Raw genomic sequence first — 17,736 nt, forward strand, 5'->3', positions numbered from 1 at the left:
TTTTGCTCTGAAGTTTCAGCTCCTTAGCTAGAACGTGGCTTATGGTTTTTTAGTTGAAGAAAGACTCTTGTATTGAGCTTGGGGTGTTGCTCTCAGAGTAAGACCTCCTCCCTTGTTTTGAATTTGATTGTGGAATTTATATTGAGTTTGGGGTGCTCTAAGTGACTGGTTTTTGGTCAATAGAAAATGCTTTGGACCCCAAGGTGTTAAGCAAGTAGTAATTTTCAGGTTTGCTTTTGTTTGGATAAAAGGAAGGATTACTTTTATCATCATTAAGGGAAATGCTTGACTAAACCCTCATTGGCTCCTCATTTTCAGTTGTTTCAGACCATTGGGAGGCTCAACTAGATGAGAGCTAGCAGCTGAAGTTGGCCAATGAGAGTCAACCATTTTTAAAGGAAACAAAGGTTCGGACAGAAACTTTGGGCCACAGTCACACAGAGCATAAAAGCTGTTTTGAGGTGGAAATTTTGGATACAAGACCTCCTCTATGAGCCTAAGGTGCTACCAGTGTCCCTTGCCCACTTGGTAGCACGCATGGGCTGGGCTCATGCAAAAGGTCCGAAAGGAACCGAACCATACCCTCCAAATCACACTTCCTCAATTTCCCCAAAAAGTCACATAGGCTTGGGCCATGCTTAAAAGAATAAAATAAAACATAATACATGAATTGGGCTTGTAAAAATGTATCGCGAAAATGGGTATTAACATTAGCCCCCCGAGCACGCGTGGAGCTTGCGGCATGCGATGTGAGCAGTTGATGTTTCTCATTGCTTGTAGATGTTGCGGGTTTGAGAATTAGCATACCCAAACACTCCATTTTTTGTTGAGAAAATATGAGTCGATGGAGATTGTTTGTAGATATATTGCAATATTGAAGCCTTAGGAATTCGAGTTGTAACCAAATGATAGGTCCAACCCGAAATGCTCCTTGCCTTTCACGCCCATATGTAGCTTTAATTAAAGGCGCATTCTCACTTCTTGTATTTTAGGAATAACATTCCCAATATAATTTGGATGAGTGGACTTAGGCACTTGATGGTTAAGGGTCCCATCAAGGAACATCATTCAACCAATACGCCCTTGTCCGCATATAGCACTATATGTACAATAGCACTTAAATAAAATGCCATAGCCTTGCTTTTCATGACCATGTAGGTGATCTTAGCTTCCCCTCGTTTGTATGGTACATGGCTATAAATCCTCCACGTCAATTGCCTTGCAACACATACTTTGGCTTTGACTTTTCTACAACCTTATTCTTCTCAGCATATCTGATATCACACCACTTTAGCCTCAACTTTGGCCCTTTTCATTTTTCTTCTTTTGTTTTTTTTTTTTTTTGTTTTTGCTTCGTTGGCTTCTCTCTCACACAGTTTTGCGATCTTCTTTCTTAATTTCTTTTCTTTTCTTCCAACGCTACATCGGTCTTTTGGAAATGGAAGGGAGAATTCCTCATGGATGTAGAGAATACATAAAACTCTTCTGCGTGGAGGTAGGGGAAGCAGAGATTTTTTTTTTTTTTTACTTTGGAGATGGGCACGCTGCTTATGGTGATGCAGGTTGTGGGAGCAGATCTGGTGGAAAATACCAAATAACACGCCTCTTCGCTTTGCTCCCTCCCAGTAGCTTTTTATTTCTCTCTTTCTTCACTTGCTTCGCCCTTCAAACTTCATTGATCCTGTAGCCTTCCCTTAGGTGTATCAAGGAAACATTTTGGACTTAATTTCTTAAGACCCCACCAAATCTTCGTCTGCTTTTCTAGATCGGCCAAGGCTCCAATTTTTATTTTTTTTTTAAATTGCAAGCTTCATCGGATCTTCTTGTTCTTTCTCCAAAATTTCACCTTTAATCCTTCACCACCCATGTTGCTAAATTTCAAGAAGGGTAGTGTTGGTGAGATAGTGATGTCGGCAAAAGAGAAGAGTTTTTCGTTGGTGAGCTACAGAGGGGTTCCGTTGGCAAAGGGTTGAAGATGCTCGAAATTGTCCGCCATACATGGGGATGAGATTTAGGCAGGACAAAGTCTCATAGCGCTTACAGCCGTGGGACCTGTCGGTATTGATGTTGGTGGAGCAGTGTTCATGACGAAGAGAAGCAATGCCTTGTTTGAAGGAAATTGATGTCGAATGCGACGATAAGGTGTTCTTTGCACAAGCTCGATAAAGTCAGATGCGTCGCTCACCTTGGTGAGTTAATATTTTTTTTTTTGCCGATCTCTCGGATGTATTTGGCGACATGTTGAATGAAGCGTCGTTGATTGTGTAGGTTGGCTCTTCCTTAGGAGATCATAGAAATACCGCGATGTACTGACCCATAAGGTTGAGCCATTGTAATTGAATTTGAAGACTCCTTATTGATTCCAATAGTCGCAAGACAGGGAAATCAGTTCGTAGCGCGACCGTGCCTGATATTGAGTTGGCATTGGTGTTGGGAGTAGAAGTAGCGTACTTGACTATAAATTTGACTTGGGTCCATAAGAAAAGATGATGATGAATGAAAGGCTATCTTGAAACTCTATGCAAATTGTACCACATTAAGGATGCTTCAATTTTCTTGAGTTGCTTGATTGTTGGTTAATTTGATGAGATTACGTTTGCCAAGATTTGTTTCGATGAAGCTGTAACCATGAGCGATAAGTGGTATTGCTAGCCGTATAGCGCATTTGAGATGGAATGGAGCAAAAATATCACTTGGCAATGTAGTATAAGGATGTAACATAGCTGTTGTATGTGCTGGCACTGGCAGCCCCCAATATTGTGTTATCGTGGTGAATGCTAATAAAATGCAGAGTCACAAGTTGTTGTTGCTTCATGTTTGTTGTGATGAAGAGGAGAGTGTTGGCGAAACCATTATTAATGATTCCATAGAACGTCTATTATTTGATCGTGGTATTGCCCATTTATAACAGCCCTCACGTCTTGGGCCTTGATAGGACCAGATTGACCATGATAGCATGAGAGGTCGCCTTGTAAAATAGCTGTTGTGTACGCTAAAATGATGAATGGCGTAACTTGTGAGCAAGTAGGAGATTCCCCTTTGTTGCGTGGCTATAAAAAATGTCCAATGAAACGTCGTTGTGTCGAGATGCTTTCGCTTGTGGTAATGTCGCAGCTCCATTTGTTTGAGAATGAAGCCGCGGATTTCTTTGACAACATAAAATCTATTGTGAGAAGTCAAAACTCATTGCCAACCCCTTTTCATGCCAATAGGGATTATTGAGTGCGCCGCATTGCCGTCTTGCATAGAATAAGTATATTTTGGGAGATACACCATTGTTGAGTGGGAACTTTGTAACTCACTTGGTAAGTCACATATCTTTCTTCATTTTCTTTTCTTGATTGCATATAATGGTATATTGAGTGAGCCGTACTATGTTTTCTTGTAGGGTGACTTTGGCTTAGAGAATTGTGGTGCTGTCGTTAGGACTTTCATCCACAAGGCCAATCTCATTACCAATGCATCATTTTCCGAGGTTGAAGCTACTGCAAACAGCAACATAAAGCTGCCACGGCCGCTATTAGTAACTTTGAACCCTTTTTGGTCCGTTTCTCACTTGCGGCTTCAAAGTAAAGAAGAGAGCGACTGCAAGGCAATGTCTCAAAGATGGTGATGTTGGATAGGGACTACGACATTGCTTCAACTTTTTCCTTCAGCTCCTTTCTTGCTTTCCCTTTTTTTTTTTTTTTTTTGATTGTCTTGTTTTGAGCCCCAAGCTTTGAAATTTCGAACTAGTTGAAATGTGTAATATGGCTTGCTGCCTTAGAAACATTTTCTATTGTATTTCACCCTTGTGGACAGCACACTTTTGTATAGAGCAGCTCCTGTCTAATTATATTGGTGCTACTTTGAGTTTGTACTGTCATGGTTAGTAGGCACAATTTGTATTTTGTACAAAGAAACACATATACGATGTCTCAACATGTAATTTGAATTTTGGAATGAAAACAATGATTTGTATCTCAAGGATATGAATAGTTTGTATTTTGTACCTTGAGAACGAGTTTCTACCTTTCTTAAATAGGCCATGAGCATGTTTTTGTTGCGAAAACAACTCTTGTATGGCTGTGACCGTTTGAATATGTTGAGAAAAAGCTTACTTGGAAGGGTCAAGTGCACCTTGTGATGAAGTAGCATAATTTCGATAGATTATATGCACTTAGGCTCTTGAAGATTACTTGTGCTTGATTGGATAGCTCGTGAATATGGCTTTGCCTTTGCAAAGACAAGTTAGTAGACATATTGCTTGGTTGTCATGCCTTTGCGGACAGGTTTTGGCTAAGTGCACGTCTCGCTGTTTGTGCACCATTTTTCAGCGCTCTATTGACGGGCAGATTTGGTTTCACATACAGCAGCTCATATATATTAAAGATTGGCTCGCCGCTTGGTAGTCGACTTATTCTCGACATGTATTAGGTTGCTATTTCGTTAGTTTCAAGAAGCCCCCACATATGGGCTGCGTTTTGCGCATGCTGCGGCTTATGGTGCACTTGTTTGTCACCGTTTCATAGAGGTTGATTGCGTTCTCATAGGCAGCGGCTTGAATAAAGCTCGTATTGCTATCAATTTTTGAAGATATCACATTCATGGATATAACGCCTTATAGAATGCACAATTTTGCCATTCTCTTGAGGAGTTTTATCCTTGCACATAGTGAATTACCATTTGGCAATGGGGTAATAGTTCATTAACTTCCTTGCCGCTTCATAAGGTTTATGCATCGGCTTTCTCATCCTTTTGAGGGCTGGCTATGTCCCCGCATGTAGTGGATCACCGTGCTTGAATTTTAAGATATTATGTTGGCTTTCCTACCGCTTTGTAAGGCTTGCCGTTAAGAAATTTTGCTTTCCTTACTTTGTCGAAGGTATTGCATCCTCGTAAGTAGGGGTCTTGCCACCTATGAATGATATGATGTCTCGCCGACTTCCTAATCATTCGGTAGGGATTTCCTTTGAATACGTATTGGCTTCCCTACCTTGTTGAGGGCTTGTCGTGCCCTTACAAGTAGGGGTATCGCCATAATAAAATGTCTCATTGGCTTCCTAGACATTTGATAGGGCTTACCATTGAGAGAGTATGTGTTTAGTTTTCTCTACCTTATTGAGAGTATTTTTTTTTTTTTACTCTCACATGTAAAGGCTTTGCCATAAGAGTAATTTGTTGGTTTTCTTGCCGTTTCACAAGGTTTCTCATTAGAAGAAAGCGTTGGCTTTCCCCACCTTATTGAAGGCATTGCACCTTCGCATGTAGGGATCTCACCATACTTGGATAACATGATAGTTCGTCGGTTTCCTAGTATTTCATAGGGCTTGCCTTCGAAAATTGGTATAAGCGAGACGTATTGTCATCGCTTATGAACGAGGCGTCAAAGCAACAAATGATATGCTTCTTGATGAGTTTGGCTACAACCATTCACATCGCTTTTCTTGAGTCAAATTGCTTCCACCCACTTAGTGAACTATTTAGTGGCGGCAAAGACCCGAATGTACTCATTCAAGGGCGAATGGATAGGTCCGATGAGTTCAAGCCATCGAGTATAAAAGGCTATGGAGCGCTCACGTCTTAAAGGCTTATATGGTGTGTGAGTATAAGCTTGGAGTGCACTTGGAAGTGTGGCGACTTTAGCGAATTTGGTTATGCCAAACCAATGGTATCTCATCGCCAAGAGCTGTTGGTAAGATTTATTCCTCCCTTAGTACTCACCATATTTCTTCAAGATGAATTCCAAAAATGGGGTTCCTCATTTGCTATATAGAGGGCAGAATATAATTCCTCTTTGTCGAAGATTTGTTGTGCCGCAGACAGCGTCTCCATATTCAGCTAACTTGGCTTCTGATTTTGGGATAATGATAGGCTAAGTGTCGGAGATGTCGGTATAGGGTTGTTTCATTCCCAGCACCACAGTTTTTCTGCCACACTTCGGTTAGCCTCTTTGTCGAAGATACATGGTACCGCAAACAGCGACTCCATACTTTGCTTGCTTGGCTTCTAACTTTCGGACAATGATGGGCTAAGCATTAAAGACGTCGGTATAGGGTTGTTGCATCCCTAGCACAACAATTTTTTCTTATTGGCCTCTATGCTGCTTATGTCGAGCTTTCACATCAATACTAAGATTCCACTCGAAAATCTTTGGAATGGATTTCCAGCAACTAGCTTGTGATTTTTTGAGTTGTTTGACATCAATGTTTAGAGCGAGCTCTAGTGAAGCACTCTTCAAAGGTGCGCGCGAACTTTCCTTATTAGTTGGCTTGACCGCGGATTTCAATTGCAAGGATTGAGTGACAAGAACAATTTTCTTGATGATGGCAATGTTTGAACTTCCCTCTTCATGTATAATCTCAAATCTAAGAAGGATTAAGGCATTGTCATGGCTTAGAATGCATGCGCTTGTCATGACTTGAGATATATGAACATGCCATGGCTTGGCGTGCGCGGATCAACCAAGATTTTGGATGCGTGAGCTCGTCATAGCTTAGCGTTCATGAGCGTGTCACAGCTTTGGTGAGAGGGAATTGAGTTCAAATTTTCTTTGTCGTTGGTTGCTCCGAGAAGGTTTCCGTTTCACCTTAAGTGCAAATGTGATTTATATTAGTAAGCGATAGTCATGGCCAAGCGAAGTAGCATAAACGACTTATAAAAAATATTTTGATTAAAAATTTGAAAGATTAAAATGGTTTAAACGATATGTATAAAAAAATGAATTAGCGAAGAGAGTGCTCGAGAGTCTTAGCTTAAGCGTGCTTTAAACGATAGTATGTCGCTCGTATGACTTCAAAACTTGGCTTATGAAATGTCGCTTCTTAAAGACTTGATGTATGGTGTGTCGCAACCTCAAGGCTTGGTGCATGGAACGTCTAGCGCCTTACGATGGGCCATTTAGCTATGGTCTTTAGCTCTTTGGTGAAGACTTCATTTAGAGGTGACGCCAAAAATGTTTAGCTGCGAAGGGTCGCACATAGCAGCAATTATTGTTGTGCTAAAATGAGTTAATCACCCGCGACAGCCCCCATATGCTCGGCGCTGGCTCAGCAACAATACAACTTAACAATAAAGGACACATGTGTTGAGAAGATGTTGAGGATGAGCTTTTAGCCGTTGTTGTTGGGGTTCTTGGTTTTGAAATTGATGTTTAGAGCTTTGCATTGTTGATTATTGGTCGGAGCCGTCATTCCCTTCACAGTTGGACTTGTGGCTCACCATTTTTGCATTTTCAAGCTAAGAAAAAAAAAATGTTCACAAATATTATATAAAGCAAGAGATGTAGGATAATTCATCGATAAGAAAGACAGCTAAAAAAATAATATAGATGAGTGGAAGAAAATTTTTCCCTTGAATAAGAAAGTTGATTCTCCTTCCATCCTTCACTTCTTGGATGGCTTCCGGAGGTTAGAGCGATTTTGTCAGACGATTTGGATCATCTCCAGTAGCTTAATGAGCTATGGATAGAACTTTTTCAAGCTCAACTTCACAATGCTCTTCTTGCGCGGTAAAGCATTATACAGTTTCCCTTGGAACGACAAGTTGGTGTAAGAAACACCATCTCTTTGCTGGTTCCACACCTTTGGAGGCACCATTTCTCTTGTGTCAGCTGCTTGACTCCCCAGTGGAGTCGCCAAAATGTCGGGGACGTTTTTGCGACAAGGGCCGAAAATGCGAAAACGGCCCAAATCTCCCCTTGGGTTCTTTAGAAGTGTTTGTTTATGGAGAATCAAGCCCAAAATTCACAATGTATAAAAAACAAAGGCTAATGGTACTTTGACAAGAGAGAATCAAAATGCTAACAATAGAAATGCAGAAAAAGCATAGAAACATAACAGGTCTGAAACTTCGACCCACAGTCACACAGAAGAAGAAATTGAGGAAGGTCGTGAGGAAGAGAGGGAAGGTTCCCCTGTACCCATATTTCCATCCCTAAGGTTCAGAATTGTGAGAATATCTCTTGGCTCAGTGGGTTTTTGCTCTCAAGTTTCAGCTTTATAGGGAAAACGTGGTTTAACAGGTCTGAAACTTCGACCCGCAGTCACACAGAAGAGGAAATTAAGGGAGGTCGTGAGGAAGAAAGGGAAGGTTCCCCTGTACCCATATTTCCACCTCCAAGCTTCGGAATTGTGAGATTGTTGACTGGCTAAATGAGTTTTTGTTCTGAAGTTTCAGCTCCTTAGCTAGAACGTGGCTTATGGTTTTTTAGTTGAAGAAAGACTCTTGTATTGAGCTTGGGGTGTTGCTCTCAGAGTAAGACCTCCTCCCTTGTTTTGAATTTGATTGTGGAATTTATATTGAGTTTGGGGTGCTCTAAGTGATTGGTTTTTGGTCAATAGAAAAGGCTTTGGACCCCAAGGTGTTAAGCAAGTAGTAATTTTCAGGTTTGCTTTTGTTTGGATAAAAGGAAGGATTACTTTTATCATCATTAAGGGAAATGCTTGACTAAACCCTCATTGGCTCCTCATTTTCAGTTGTTTCAGACCATTGGGAGGCTCAACTAGATGAGAGCTAGCAGCTGAAGTTGGCCAATGAGAGTCAACCATTTTTAAAGGAAACAAAGGTTCGGACAGAAACTTTGGGCCACAGTCACACAGAGCATAAAAGCTGTTTTGGGGTGGAAATTTTGGATACAAGACCTCCTCCATGAGCCTAAGGTGCTACCAGTGTCCCTTGCCCACTTGGTAGCACGCATGGGCTGGGCTCATGCAAAAGGTCCGAAAGGAACCGAACCATACCCTCCAAATCACACTTCCTCAATTTCCCCAAAAAGTCACATAGGCTTGGGCCATGCTTAAAAGAATAAAATAAAACATAATACATGAATTGGGCTTGTAAAAATGTGTCGCGAAAATGGGTATTAACAATGTCAAAATATAAATTAATGGCATATGCATTTATTTCAATGTCTAAGGTTCAAAGGTTCAAAAAATTAGTATGTGTGTATGTGTATAAGTTTGGAAAGTTAAAAGGTTGAATTGTTGGTTATAAACCAACAAGACAAGACTTCTCAAATATGCGAACAGATTGCGGCTTGAAATCTGTTGGAAGTAGAAACAATTTTCTATTAGGGGATTTAGGGTTTGTAAAAATCTAGATTTGGGGAGGAGGCTACACACACGAGAGAGGGGGAGAGAGATGCGAAAAAAAAAATTGGGTTTTGTTTTAATTGATTTTGAAGTAGGGTGTTTTAGTCTTTTAAGTTTGTTACACTTAAGCATATTGCATGTGCTTGTCATGTGCAGTAGTATTCTGTTAAACATAACAGCAAAAGTAATACCGGGATGCAAAGTGTTATAAGTGTAATAATTTAGGATGTAAAGTGTGAGTGTAACCCGGTGCATAGTTTAGGGTATGTTGGGTTTTTTTTTTTTTTTTAATGGGAAGGGTTAGGTTGAATTTGGGTATATTGTTTTTGGGTTAAATGAGTTTTTAGTTAAAACCCAACAATCACTGTATCTAATTGGGTTGATGCCCATTTAACTCAACTAATAATTGGGTGGGTTTGGGTTCAATTAGAATAAGTGGGTTTGGGTAGGCAAATGGGTTTAGGTTTACTTTGCCACCCCTAATGAAAAGTTTTGAAAGCACAAAGAAGAAATGTATTTCAAAAATCACATAATGTGTTTTGGCTAACTTAACTGGCTCAGAACAAGAGAAGGCGCTCCAAGATTTAATGGTCTGTTTGAATTGAGGGAAAAAGATGGGGAGTAAAGTAAAGTAGACTAGAGTAACAATGACCCAAAATTAGTCTATTTTTAACAAACTCTATTCATATATAAATTTTAAGTCCTCATCTATTATATTGCACTGATTTCTTAATCATGTATAGACAATATATGACCAAGTGATGTGGTTGAGAAATACAAAATTATGTTATCTTGATAAAATCACGGAAGGTTTCGCTAAAATTTTCAATTGACTTATTAAAATTATAAAACAACGCAGCTTAAGTCTAAACAACTTCATCTTAAGACACCTGACATTTAACTAACTAAACAACTCGTCGTTTTGATGGCAAATAGTTTGGTCTCGCGTCGCCATCCTTGACCCAAATTTGGCCCATTGAATCACTAGCCGGCCCACTAACTAATTTCAGACAGTTTATCATCCGAGTGTTTGGGGTTGGATAAATGCGTTCATTTTCTTCTTCTAGTTTTATTTCATATCTAATTTCAGAAAATTTTAATAATGAAATATATATATAGAATTTCAGACATATTATTAAATTTAGACCGCATTTTTCAGAAAGTGTTCCTTCAGTAAAAAAAGTACCTTTAGTGGACTAGATTTGACTGAGACCAAATCTGTATAAACGGCGCGTGTAGCTTTTAAAATGTTTTTGAAATAACTACTTTTAATATTATGAAATGACCTTTTTTTTTTTTTTTTTAGAAAGATATGAGATGGACATTTGAACAAGCTATTTAGACTTAATTTTAATAATGAAATCTAATTTCAGACTTTGTGGCCTCAAAAGAATCACGGTATCATCAAACTAAAAGTTGACAACATGATGAAGCTAGAAAATTTCCAATGGCCTGATTAGGCCAGTTGACATCCCAGCCCTAGGCTGTTACATGCTCTATAGAAAAAGAGAACAACACTTCTGAAGAGAGCCATAGCTGTAAGAACCTTGATCCAAACATAAATCTCTACCCTGGTCACAAGAGGAAAAATGGTATCCATTAATATCACAAAGTTATAAAAAAATCAATAAAAATAAATAAAAGCTACAAACCCCTTCTAGGGAGGAGGAAGAGAAGAGAAAGAGGAATTAGGCCAGTTGACATCCCAGCCCTAGGCTGTTACATGCTCTATAGAAAAAGAGAACAACACTTCTGAAGAGAGCCATAGCTGTAAGAACCTTGATCCAAACATAAATCTCTACCCTGGTCACAAGAGGAAAAATGGTATCCATTAATATCACAAAGTTATAAAAAAATCAATAAAAATAAATAAAAGCTACAAACCCCTTCTAGGGAGGAGGAAGAGAAGAGAAAGAGGAGGAAGAGATTGCAGAAATTTTTCCATAAAGGGATGATTGAACACTTTGGGTTTTGCTAGTTTTTTAGCTACTTGACAAACACTCTTTACCTAATAGCTTATTTATACCAGTGGAGTAAGGCCCATAGCCTCCTAGATTGAATGTTGGACCAATTTTATTGGTTGTCAAACCCAAGATTATCAAACTCAAAATTTACGAGACTTGTAAGTTTTGAATTAACTAAGTGGGGTAAAATATGTCATAATTCACGCGTCTCTTAGAGAATTAAACTTCTTACTATCAGTTAAATATTCTCTCATCATAGATCAATAAATGGAAGAAAGATTTTGTTTTTACTTGAACATTAGAATAAAGATAATATTGAAAGCAATTACTTAAAATATTAATATGAGTATATTAAAATTATAAAACAACACAGCTTAAGTCTAAACGACTTCATCTTAAGGCACCTGACATTTAACTAACTAAACAACTTGTCGTTTTGATGGCAAATAGTTTGGTCTTGCTGCGCCAGCCTTGACCCAAATTTGGCCCACTGAATTACTAACCGGCCCACTAACTGGATTCGACAAAGAAAGAGAACCGGCCTAGTGGACTACATGCCGACCCTTTTGGGCCCAAAACGACGAGCTTTCACTAAAATGGCTTGCAAGTTCTCATTTTAATAAGTCTGATTTGTACGATTCAAAAGCCCTTTTTATTTTTATTTTTATTTTTATAATTATATATATTATATTTTTAATTTTTAATGAGAATTCAAAAGATATTAAAACCATAATTATACTAGTGGGTTCTAAGCTAACTTAATTGGTAAACTCTATTGTCACTTAATTGACAAAACCTCTTGTTATTAAATAAGAGATTTAGAGTTTGGATCTCACCTATAAAAAAATAATAATAAGTGTTTTATCTTGAAGACAAAGATCAATCATCATATGGTCAACAACAAAATGGTCTGAATTTTTTTTTTAATCCAAATCACTGTAATGCTCATAAACAAACCAATTAATGCCTAACAAATACCAAAGGTTCTCCATGACACAACATGAAAAGAATGGGATGGAAAACACTGAATTGTCAAACCACTACACACTCTCAAGGTGACCATTAACTCGATAAATTTGATAGCGCTAAAAAAGCTTGGACTTCAGTAAGTTTGTTCGTGACAAATTGCAATATTAGTCAATGAAATAAAGCTGCAAGGGTCCAAGCTCAAAAAGTTAGGACTTCTGTTTTCTCCCAAAAAAAAAATAATAATAATAATAATTGAAGGAATTGAAAACTCATTGAAAATAAAATCGAAATAATAAAAAATATTATTTGTAGAGATTTACTTTCACACTTATATTAAATAATATTTTTTATAAATATTTTATTAGGAAAAAAATGGATTTGGTATAAAAAAAAATGCATGCTAAACTTTAACTTGAAGTGGAGAAAAGAAAGAAAAAGAAAAAATATTGACGCGTAAAAACTGGGGGAAGAAGAGGGGAGGAGAGAAAGGGAGAGAAGGTGGGGGAGGGGGGGAGGAAGGGAGAGGACGAGAGAATGTAAATACCATCACCTCCTCTCTTCTATCCTTTTTCTTTTTCTCCAAATTAGAGAGGCTAAAATTTGGTACTCTCAGGAAGAAAATTGTCGTGCTCCACCATTCCCTTCTTTCCCTTTCCGACCAAACACTCCTCTACCCCCTTTGCTCTCTAATTTTCTCTTCCCCATTTTCTATCAAGCAAAACTTAAATACAGTTTCTTAGATACTGTTATTTAATTAGGTTCCTCCTCTTAAATTTTTGACAACTGTCAAATTAGACAATTTAGCAAACAGATGTTATCTATCTCTCTCTTTTCTCTTTTTTTCTTTTTTCCTTTTCTTTTTCTTTTCTTAACGTTTTTTCCCCTTCCTAGCCTATGATAAAATTGGTTGCATTTAATCTGGCTTCATTTAAAACTACAATCCTCAATAATTTCTTCTTCTTTCTTTCTTCACTTTCTTCTTTTTTCCTTGGGAACCAATTAGAATTTTGAACCATATTTTGAGTTGTAGATAAATAGAGCCTGAGATGCAAGAAAATCAAATGAAATTTTCCAAATTTAGAAAATTACATAGAGCAAATGAACAATCCAAAGAGATCGAAAGAGGTTAAGAGTTGCCTCAACTTCAAAGGTAAAACCAAAAGACAGATTTGAAGAGTGAGGAGCCAAATGTGTGTACGATTTTTCTTAGAGAAAAAAGAAAAAAGAAAGAAACAACTAGAAGGAAAATTTTTAGAAAGAGAGTGTGTTTCGATTGCTAGTTAACCGATAAAGATTTGAATTGAAGAAAACTTCTTAGATCTGAATAGAAGAAGTCTTTTGCTTTGTGCTTTCTTGCATGTTAGGAAAAAAAGTAAGGGAAGAAAACAAAAATAGATGGGCCTTTTAATGTCCGTTTGCTAAGTTGACTAATTTGACAGGTGTTAAAATTTTAAGAGGAGAATTTAAGTACAGTACCTAAAGATTGAAAGCAATAACTTAAAATATTGATCTGAGTATATTAATTTTAAATATATAATTCTTTTACTCAAAATAATTTGAAAGTTTTATACCACCTCATTATCTTGATTTCTTTTAGCAAAATTATGTAATTTTTTTTTTCTTTTGTTTTTTCCTATTCTTCTAATTACTTAATGTCCAAAGTACCAAAATTGATTTTATACAAGATGGGGATTTTGACGACTTTGGATTGCAAACATCAAGGAGATAACACAGTTTGTAGATGGCACGTTCAAGCCCCTAAGAAAGTTCTTTTGTGTTCTAGTTTTGAATTAAATTTGAAGAGATCAACAAAGTTTGCAATGCATTTACCTTGAGTTTATTTTTCCATCACTTCATTTTTCCACCCCAAACGAAACAGAAATGATAGAAACTAAAATATTTTCTATCCTCCCACTTTTCTATTCCTTCTCCATTTTCTATTATCCCACTTTTTCACCATTCCAACCAAACAAATCCTTATAGTAGAACTCATGATATGTAAGAGAACTTGTATTGAGCAGTGCAACATGACATAAAATAGAGCACAATTTGTGAGACAAAAGATTTTCATTCCATCGTAAAGGATTATACTACTAAATTGTTTTAAAATATTTTAGACATGCAGGGTATAGTTTTATTTTTCGTGAACAAGTTGGTCTTATTTAGGATGAAAATGTCATAACTACGGGTCAAGATTTTCATCCAAAATAAGGGGTTGTTATTTTCTTGCAAAAATGAGCATAGAGCAATACCAAAGGTTCTAGACACCTAAGGCATAGTTTTTTTTTTTTTTTTTTGGCGTAAACAAGTCAGTCTTATTTCGAACGAACATGTCATACCTATGGGTCAAGATTTTCATCCAAAATGAAAGTTCATTGTTTTCTCAAGAAAACAAGCATAAAGCAATACTAAAAGTTCTAGAAACCCAAGTCATATATTTTTTTATTTCTTTTCTTTTGTGTAAACAAGTCGGTCTTATTTCAAAGGAAAATGTCATACTTAAGGGTCAAGATTTTTATCCGAAATAAGAGGTGTTGTTTTCACATGAAAACGTGTTTCGAGCTATAGTTAGAGGTTTTAGACATCGAATGCATATCTTTTTTCTTAAACAAGTCAGTCTTATTTCGAACGAAGATAACATACCTATGGGTCAAGGTTTTCGTCTAAAATAAGAAGTCGTTGTTTTTGCATTAAAATTAGCACGAATCAATACCAAAGGTTCTTGACACCCTAGACATAGTTTTTTTGCATAAATAAATTAGGATTATTTTGAATGAAAATGTTATGCCTACGGGTCAAGATTTTCGTTCAAAATAAGAGGTTGTTGTTTTTGTTAAAACAAGCTTGGTGCAATGATTAAAGGTTCTAGACATTTAAGGCATAGCTTTTTTGTGTAAACAAGTTGGTCGTATTTTGGACGAAAATACCATACCTACAAGTCAAGATTTTCATCCAAAATAAGAGGTCGTTGTTTTCATGCGAAAAACAAGCACAAAGCAATACCAAAGGTTCTAGACAAGCAAGGCATAGCTATTTTGCATAAGCAAGCCGATCTTAGTTCAAATGAAAATTCCATGCCTATTGTGGGTGCAGCGGTTTTCTCCTTAGAAAAGAGGAGTACGCCTTGACCGAGTGGACCGGGTCGGAGAAAAGATAGAGTCACCACCTAGATTAAGTCTAGGAACCATAAATATAACGCTCTTACGTGGAAGGACTAGCCTTACCACCAGAGTATGGATTTGGAGTTTAGGTATGAAGATGGAAAGATCTTAGACACCCAACCCCACCTAACCCATGGGTCGGCTTCTAGTCATTATGTCTTATGTCTTAATCTCATTAAATGTTCATTCAACATTGTTATCTATACTCACACACACACACACACACACACACACACACACACACACACTATCATGCATCTAGTAATCAACATGGCATCAGTCATCTCAAAACCTAACATACATCTATCATGGCAACTCATATCAAACCTAGCATACATTTATCATGCATATCATATCATCTCATCAAAGGCAGCAAACAAATAAAGATATCACACGGTCATGATAGCATCAAAGAATTATTGGAGAGCATCAAGAACACAAGCATATTCCAAGTTCACATATCATATTCATCAAACCTAAACAAGATCATACCCAACCAAATGCATGTCTTACCTTACTTACCTTATTGCATCACAGCACCTATGCATCAATGCGTGATCAAATCATATGCACGTTCATAGTAGAATAAAGAAAACATTGGAAGAAAACCGTAATCTAACATGTTAAAGGCAAACAAACAATCAAACAGAAAAATAGAGATCCAAAAACAAATAAAAGGGTCAAAACATAAGCATATTATATAAAAGAAATAAAAAAACAGAAGCAGAAAACTTGAATTAAGGTTTCTAGGCATGAGTATGCGTGCGCATACATAGGCCTGTATACGCAGCCCAGTTATATGTGTATGCTTACTTCAAGTCTGCGTATGCATACACACCCAGAAAACCCTAGCCAAGAAACCAAAAATACAAAAAAAAAGAGCAGAACCTAAAACAAGAAAACTAACAACCTAACATGCTTCTAATATAATATAAAACAACTTAAACTAACAACAAAGATATCTAAAATAAACAAAACAAAATCTATTCCTAAACATGCATTGGATTTAACAACAAATAAGAACAACACTTAACACATAAAAACATATTCATCAATATATCCAATCATTCAACTCACCAATCAAAAAATGATGAGACATAATAAAACAAAAATGAACAAAGCAAAACATATCTTTAAGCATATATAACATGTAAATAAATAAAGAATAAACAAGAACACATTTTATAAAAACCCTAATCAAGAAAAAGTCATGAATAGAGACTTACCTTACTTATGGAACACAACTTGGTTAATATTTAATTGGCCCCTTAGTGCCTACAATACAAAGATTAAGTTAAGAGATCAAGAGAATTAAAGAATACAATAGTTTTTGATAATCACAACTCAAGAACAGGATTAGTTTTGAGAAATCAAATTGTGAAAATAGTTTTTGCCTTAGAACTAACTAAAGAAATATATATATATTTTTTTTTGTAAAAAACGTTCTAAGGGGCTATGTCTGTGTATGTGTTTTTGAAAAGAGGATTAGGGTTTTAGAGAAGATGGAGGTTGGAAAATAACTCTCTCTAGCTAGCGTTTTGTTGGAGACATAAGATGAGTATTTATAAGTTAAAATTAAGGTTTTTTTTTTGGGCTTTTTAATTGTCTTTGGACATTCCAAGGGTCTATTGGCCAACCCACATCAAAGCATGATATTTTGGGCCCCTAAAATGAAGTTTTCAAACGGTTATAACTTACTCAATATAATTCCAAATTATGCAAAATTTATGTTCAAATTGAAGCCCATGATGCCTATTTTCTAATGAAATAAACCTCACTCAAAAATTCTTTGTTGATCAAAAGTTATGGTCAAAACAGTGAGTAAAAGTCATTTTTTAGTATCGATTTCAAAGCGATTTGAGCACTTTTAAGTTCTGATTACTTCCAAACTATTGTGAACTCTTTAATTACCCTTGGTTGACATATGTCAAGCTCATCATTGGGGTTGGGGACCAAAATTTATTAATGGGTACAAAATGCGGAGACCAAAATTTATAAATGAGTAAATCATTTGCACGAAAGTGTGCTTAGAGCAATAATGAGAGGTTCTAAACACCTAAGGTGTGGGTTTTTATTTTTTTATTTTTTGCGCGAACAAGTAGGTCTTGTTTTGGACGAAATTTTTTTTCATCCGAAATAAGAGGTCACTGTTTTCATGTGAAAACAAGCTCAAAGAAATAATTAGAAGTTCTAGACATCCAAGGCATAACTTTTTTGCTTAAACAAGTCGGTCGTATTTCGGACAAAAATGCCATACCTATGGGTTAAGATTTTCATCCGAAATAAGAGATCGTTGTTTTCATGTGAAAATGAGTACAAAGCAATACCAAAGGTTCTACACAAACAAGGCATAGCTCTTTTGCATAAGCAAGTCGACCTTATTTCAAACAAAAATGTTATGCTTACGGGTAAAAAATTTTGTGTAGAAATGAGCTCAGAGCAATAATGAGAGGTTCTAAACACCTAAGCATTTTATTTTTATTTTTTTATGTGTGTAAATAAGTTGTCTTATTTTGGATGTAAATGTCATACTTACGGGTCAAGATTTTCTTCTGAAATAAGAGGTCGTTG

The 17,736-nt window shown here is 36.8% G+C and overlaps 1 long non-coding RNA gene across 1 annotated transcript; it reads left to right on the forward strand.

The window, feature by feature from the left end:
- Positions 1-1,155: 1,155 nt before the first annotated feature.
- LOC126720373 (uncharacterized) lies at positions 1,156-4,007 on the forward strand. Its single transcript, XR_007653361.1, has 2 exons — positions 1,156-3,305; positions 3,389-4,007. It is a non-coding gene; the product is annotated as an uncharacterized LOC126720373 (long non-coding RNA).
- The last annotated feature ends 13,729 nt before the right edge of the window (positions 4,008-17,736 follow it).

Source organism: Quercus robur, chromosome 4 (assembly GCF_932294415.1).
Source record: "Quercus robur chromosome 4, dhQueRobu3.1, whole genome shotgun sequence".
Classification (NCBI taxonomy): domain Eukaryota; kingdom Viridiplantae; phylum Streptophyta; class Magnoliopsida; order Fagales; family Fagaceae; genus Quercus; species Quercus robur.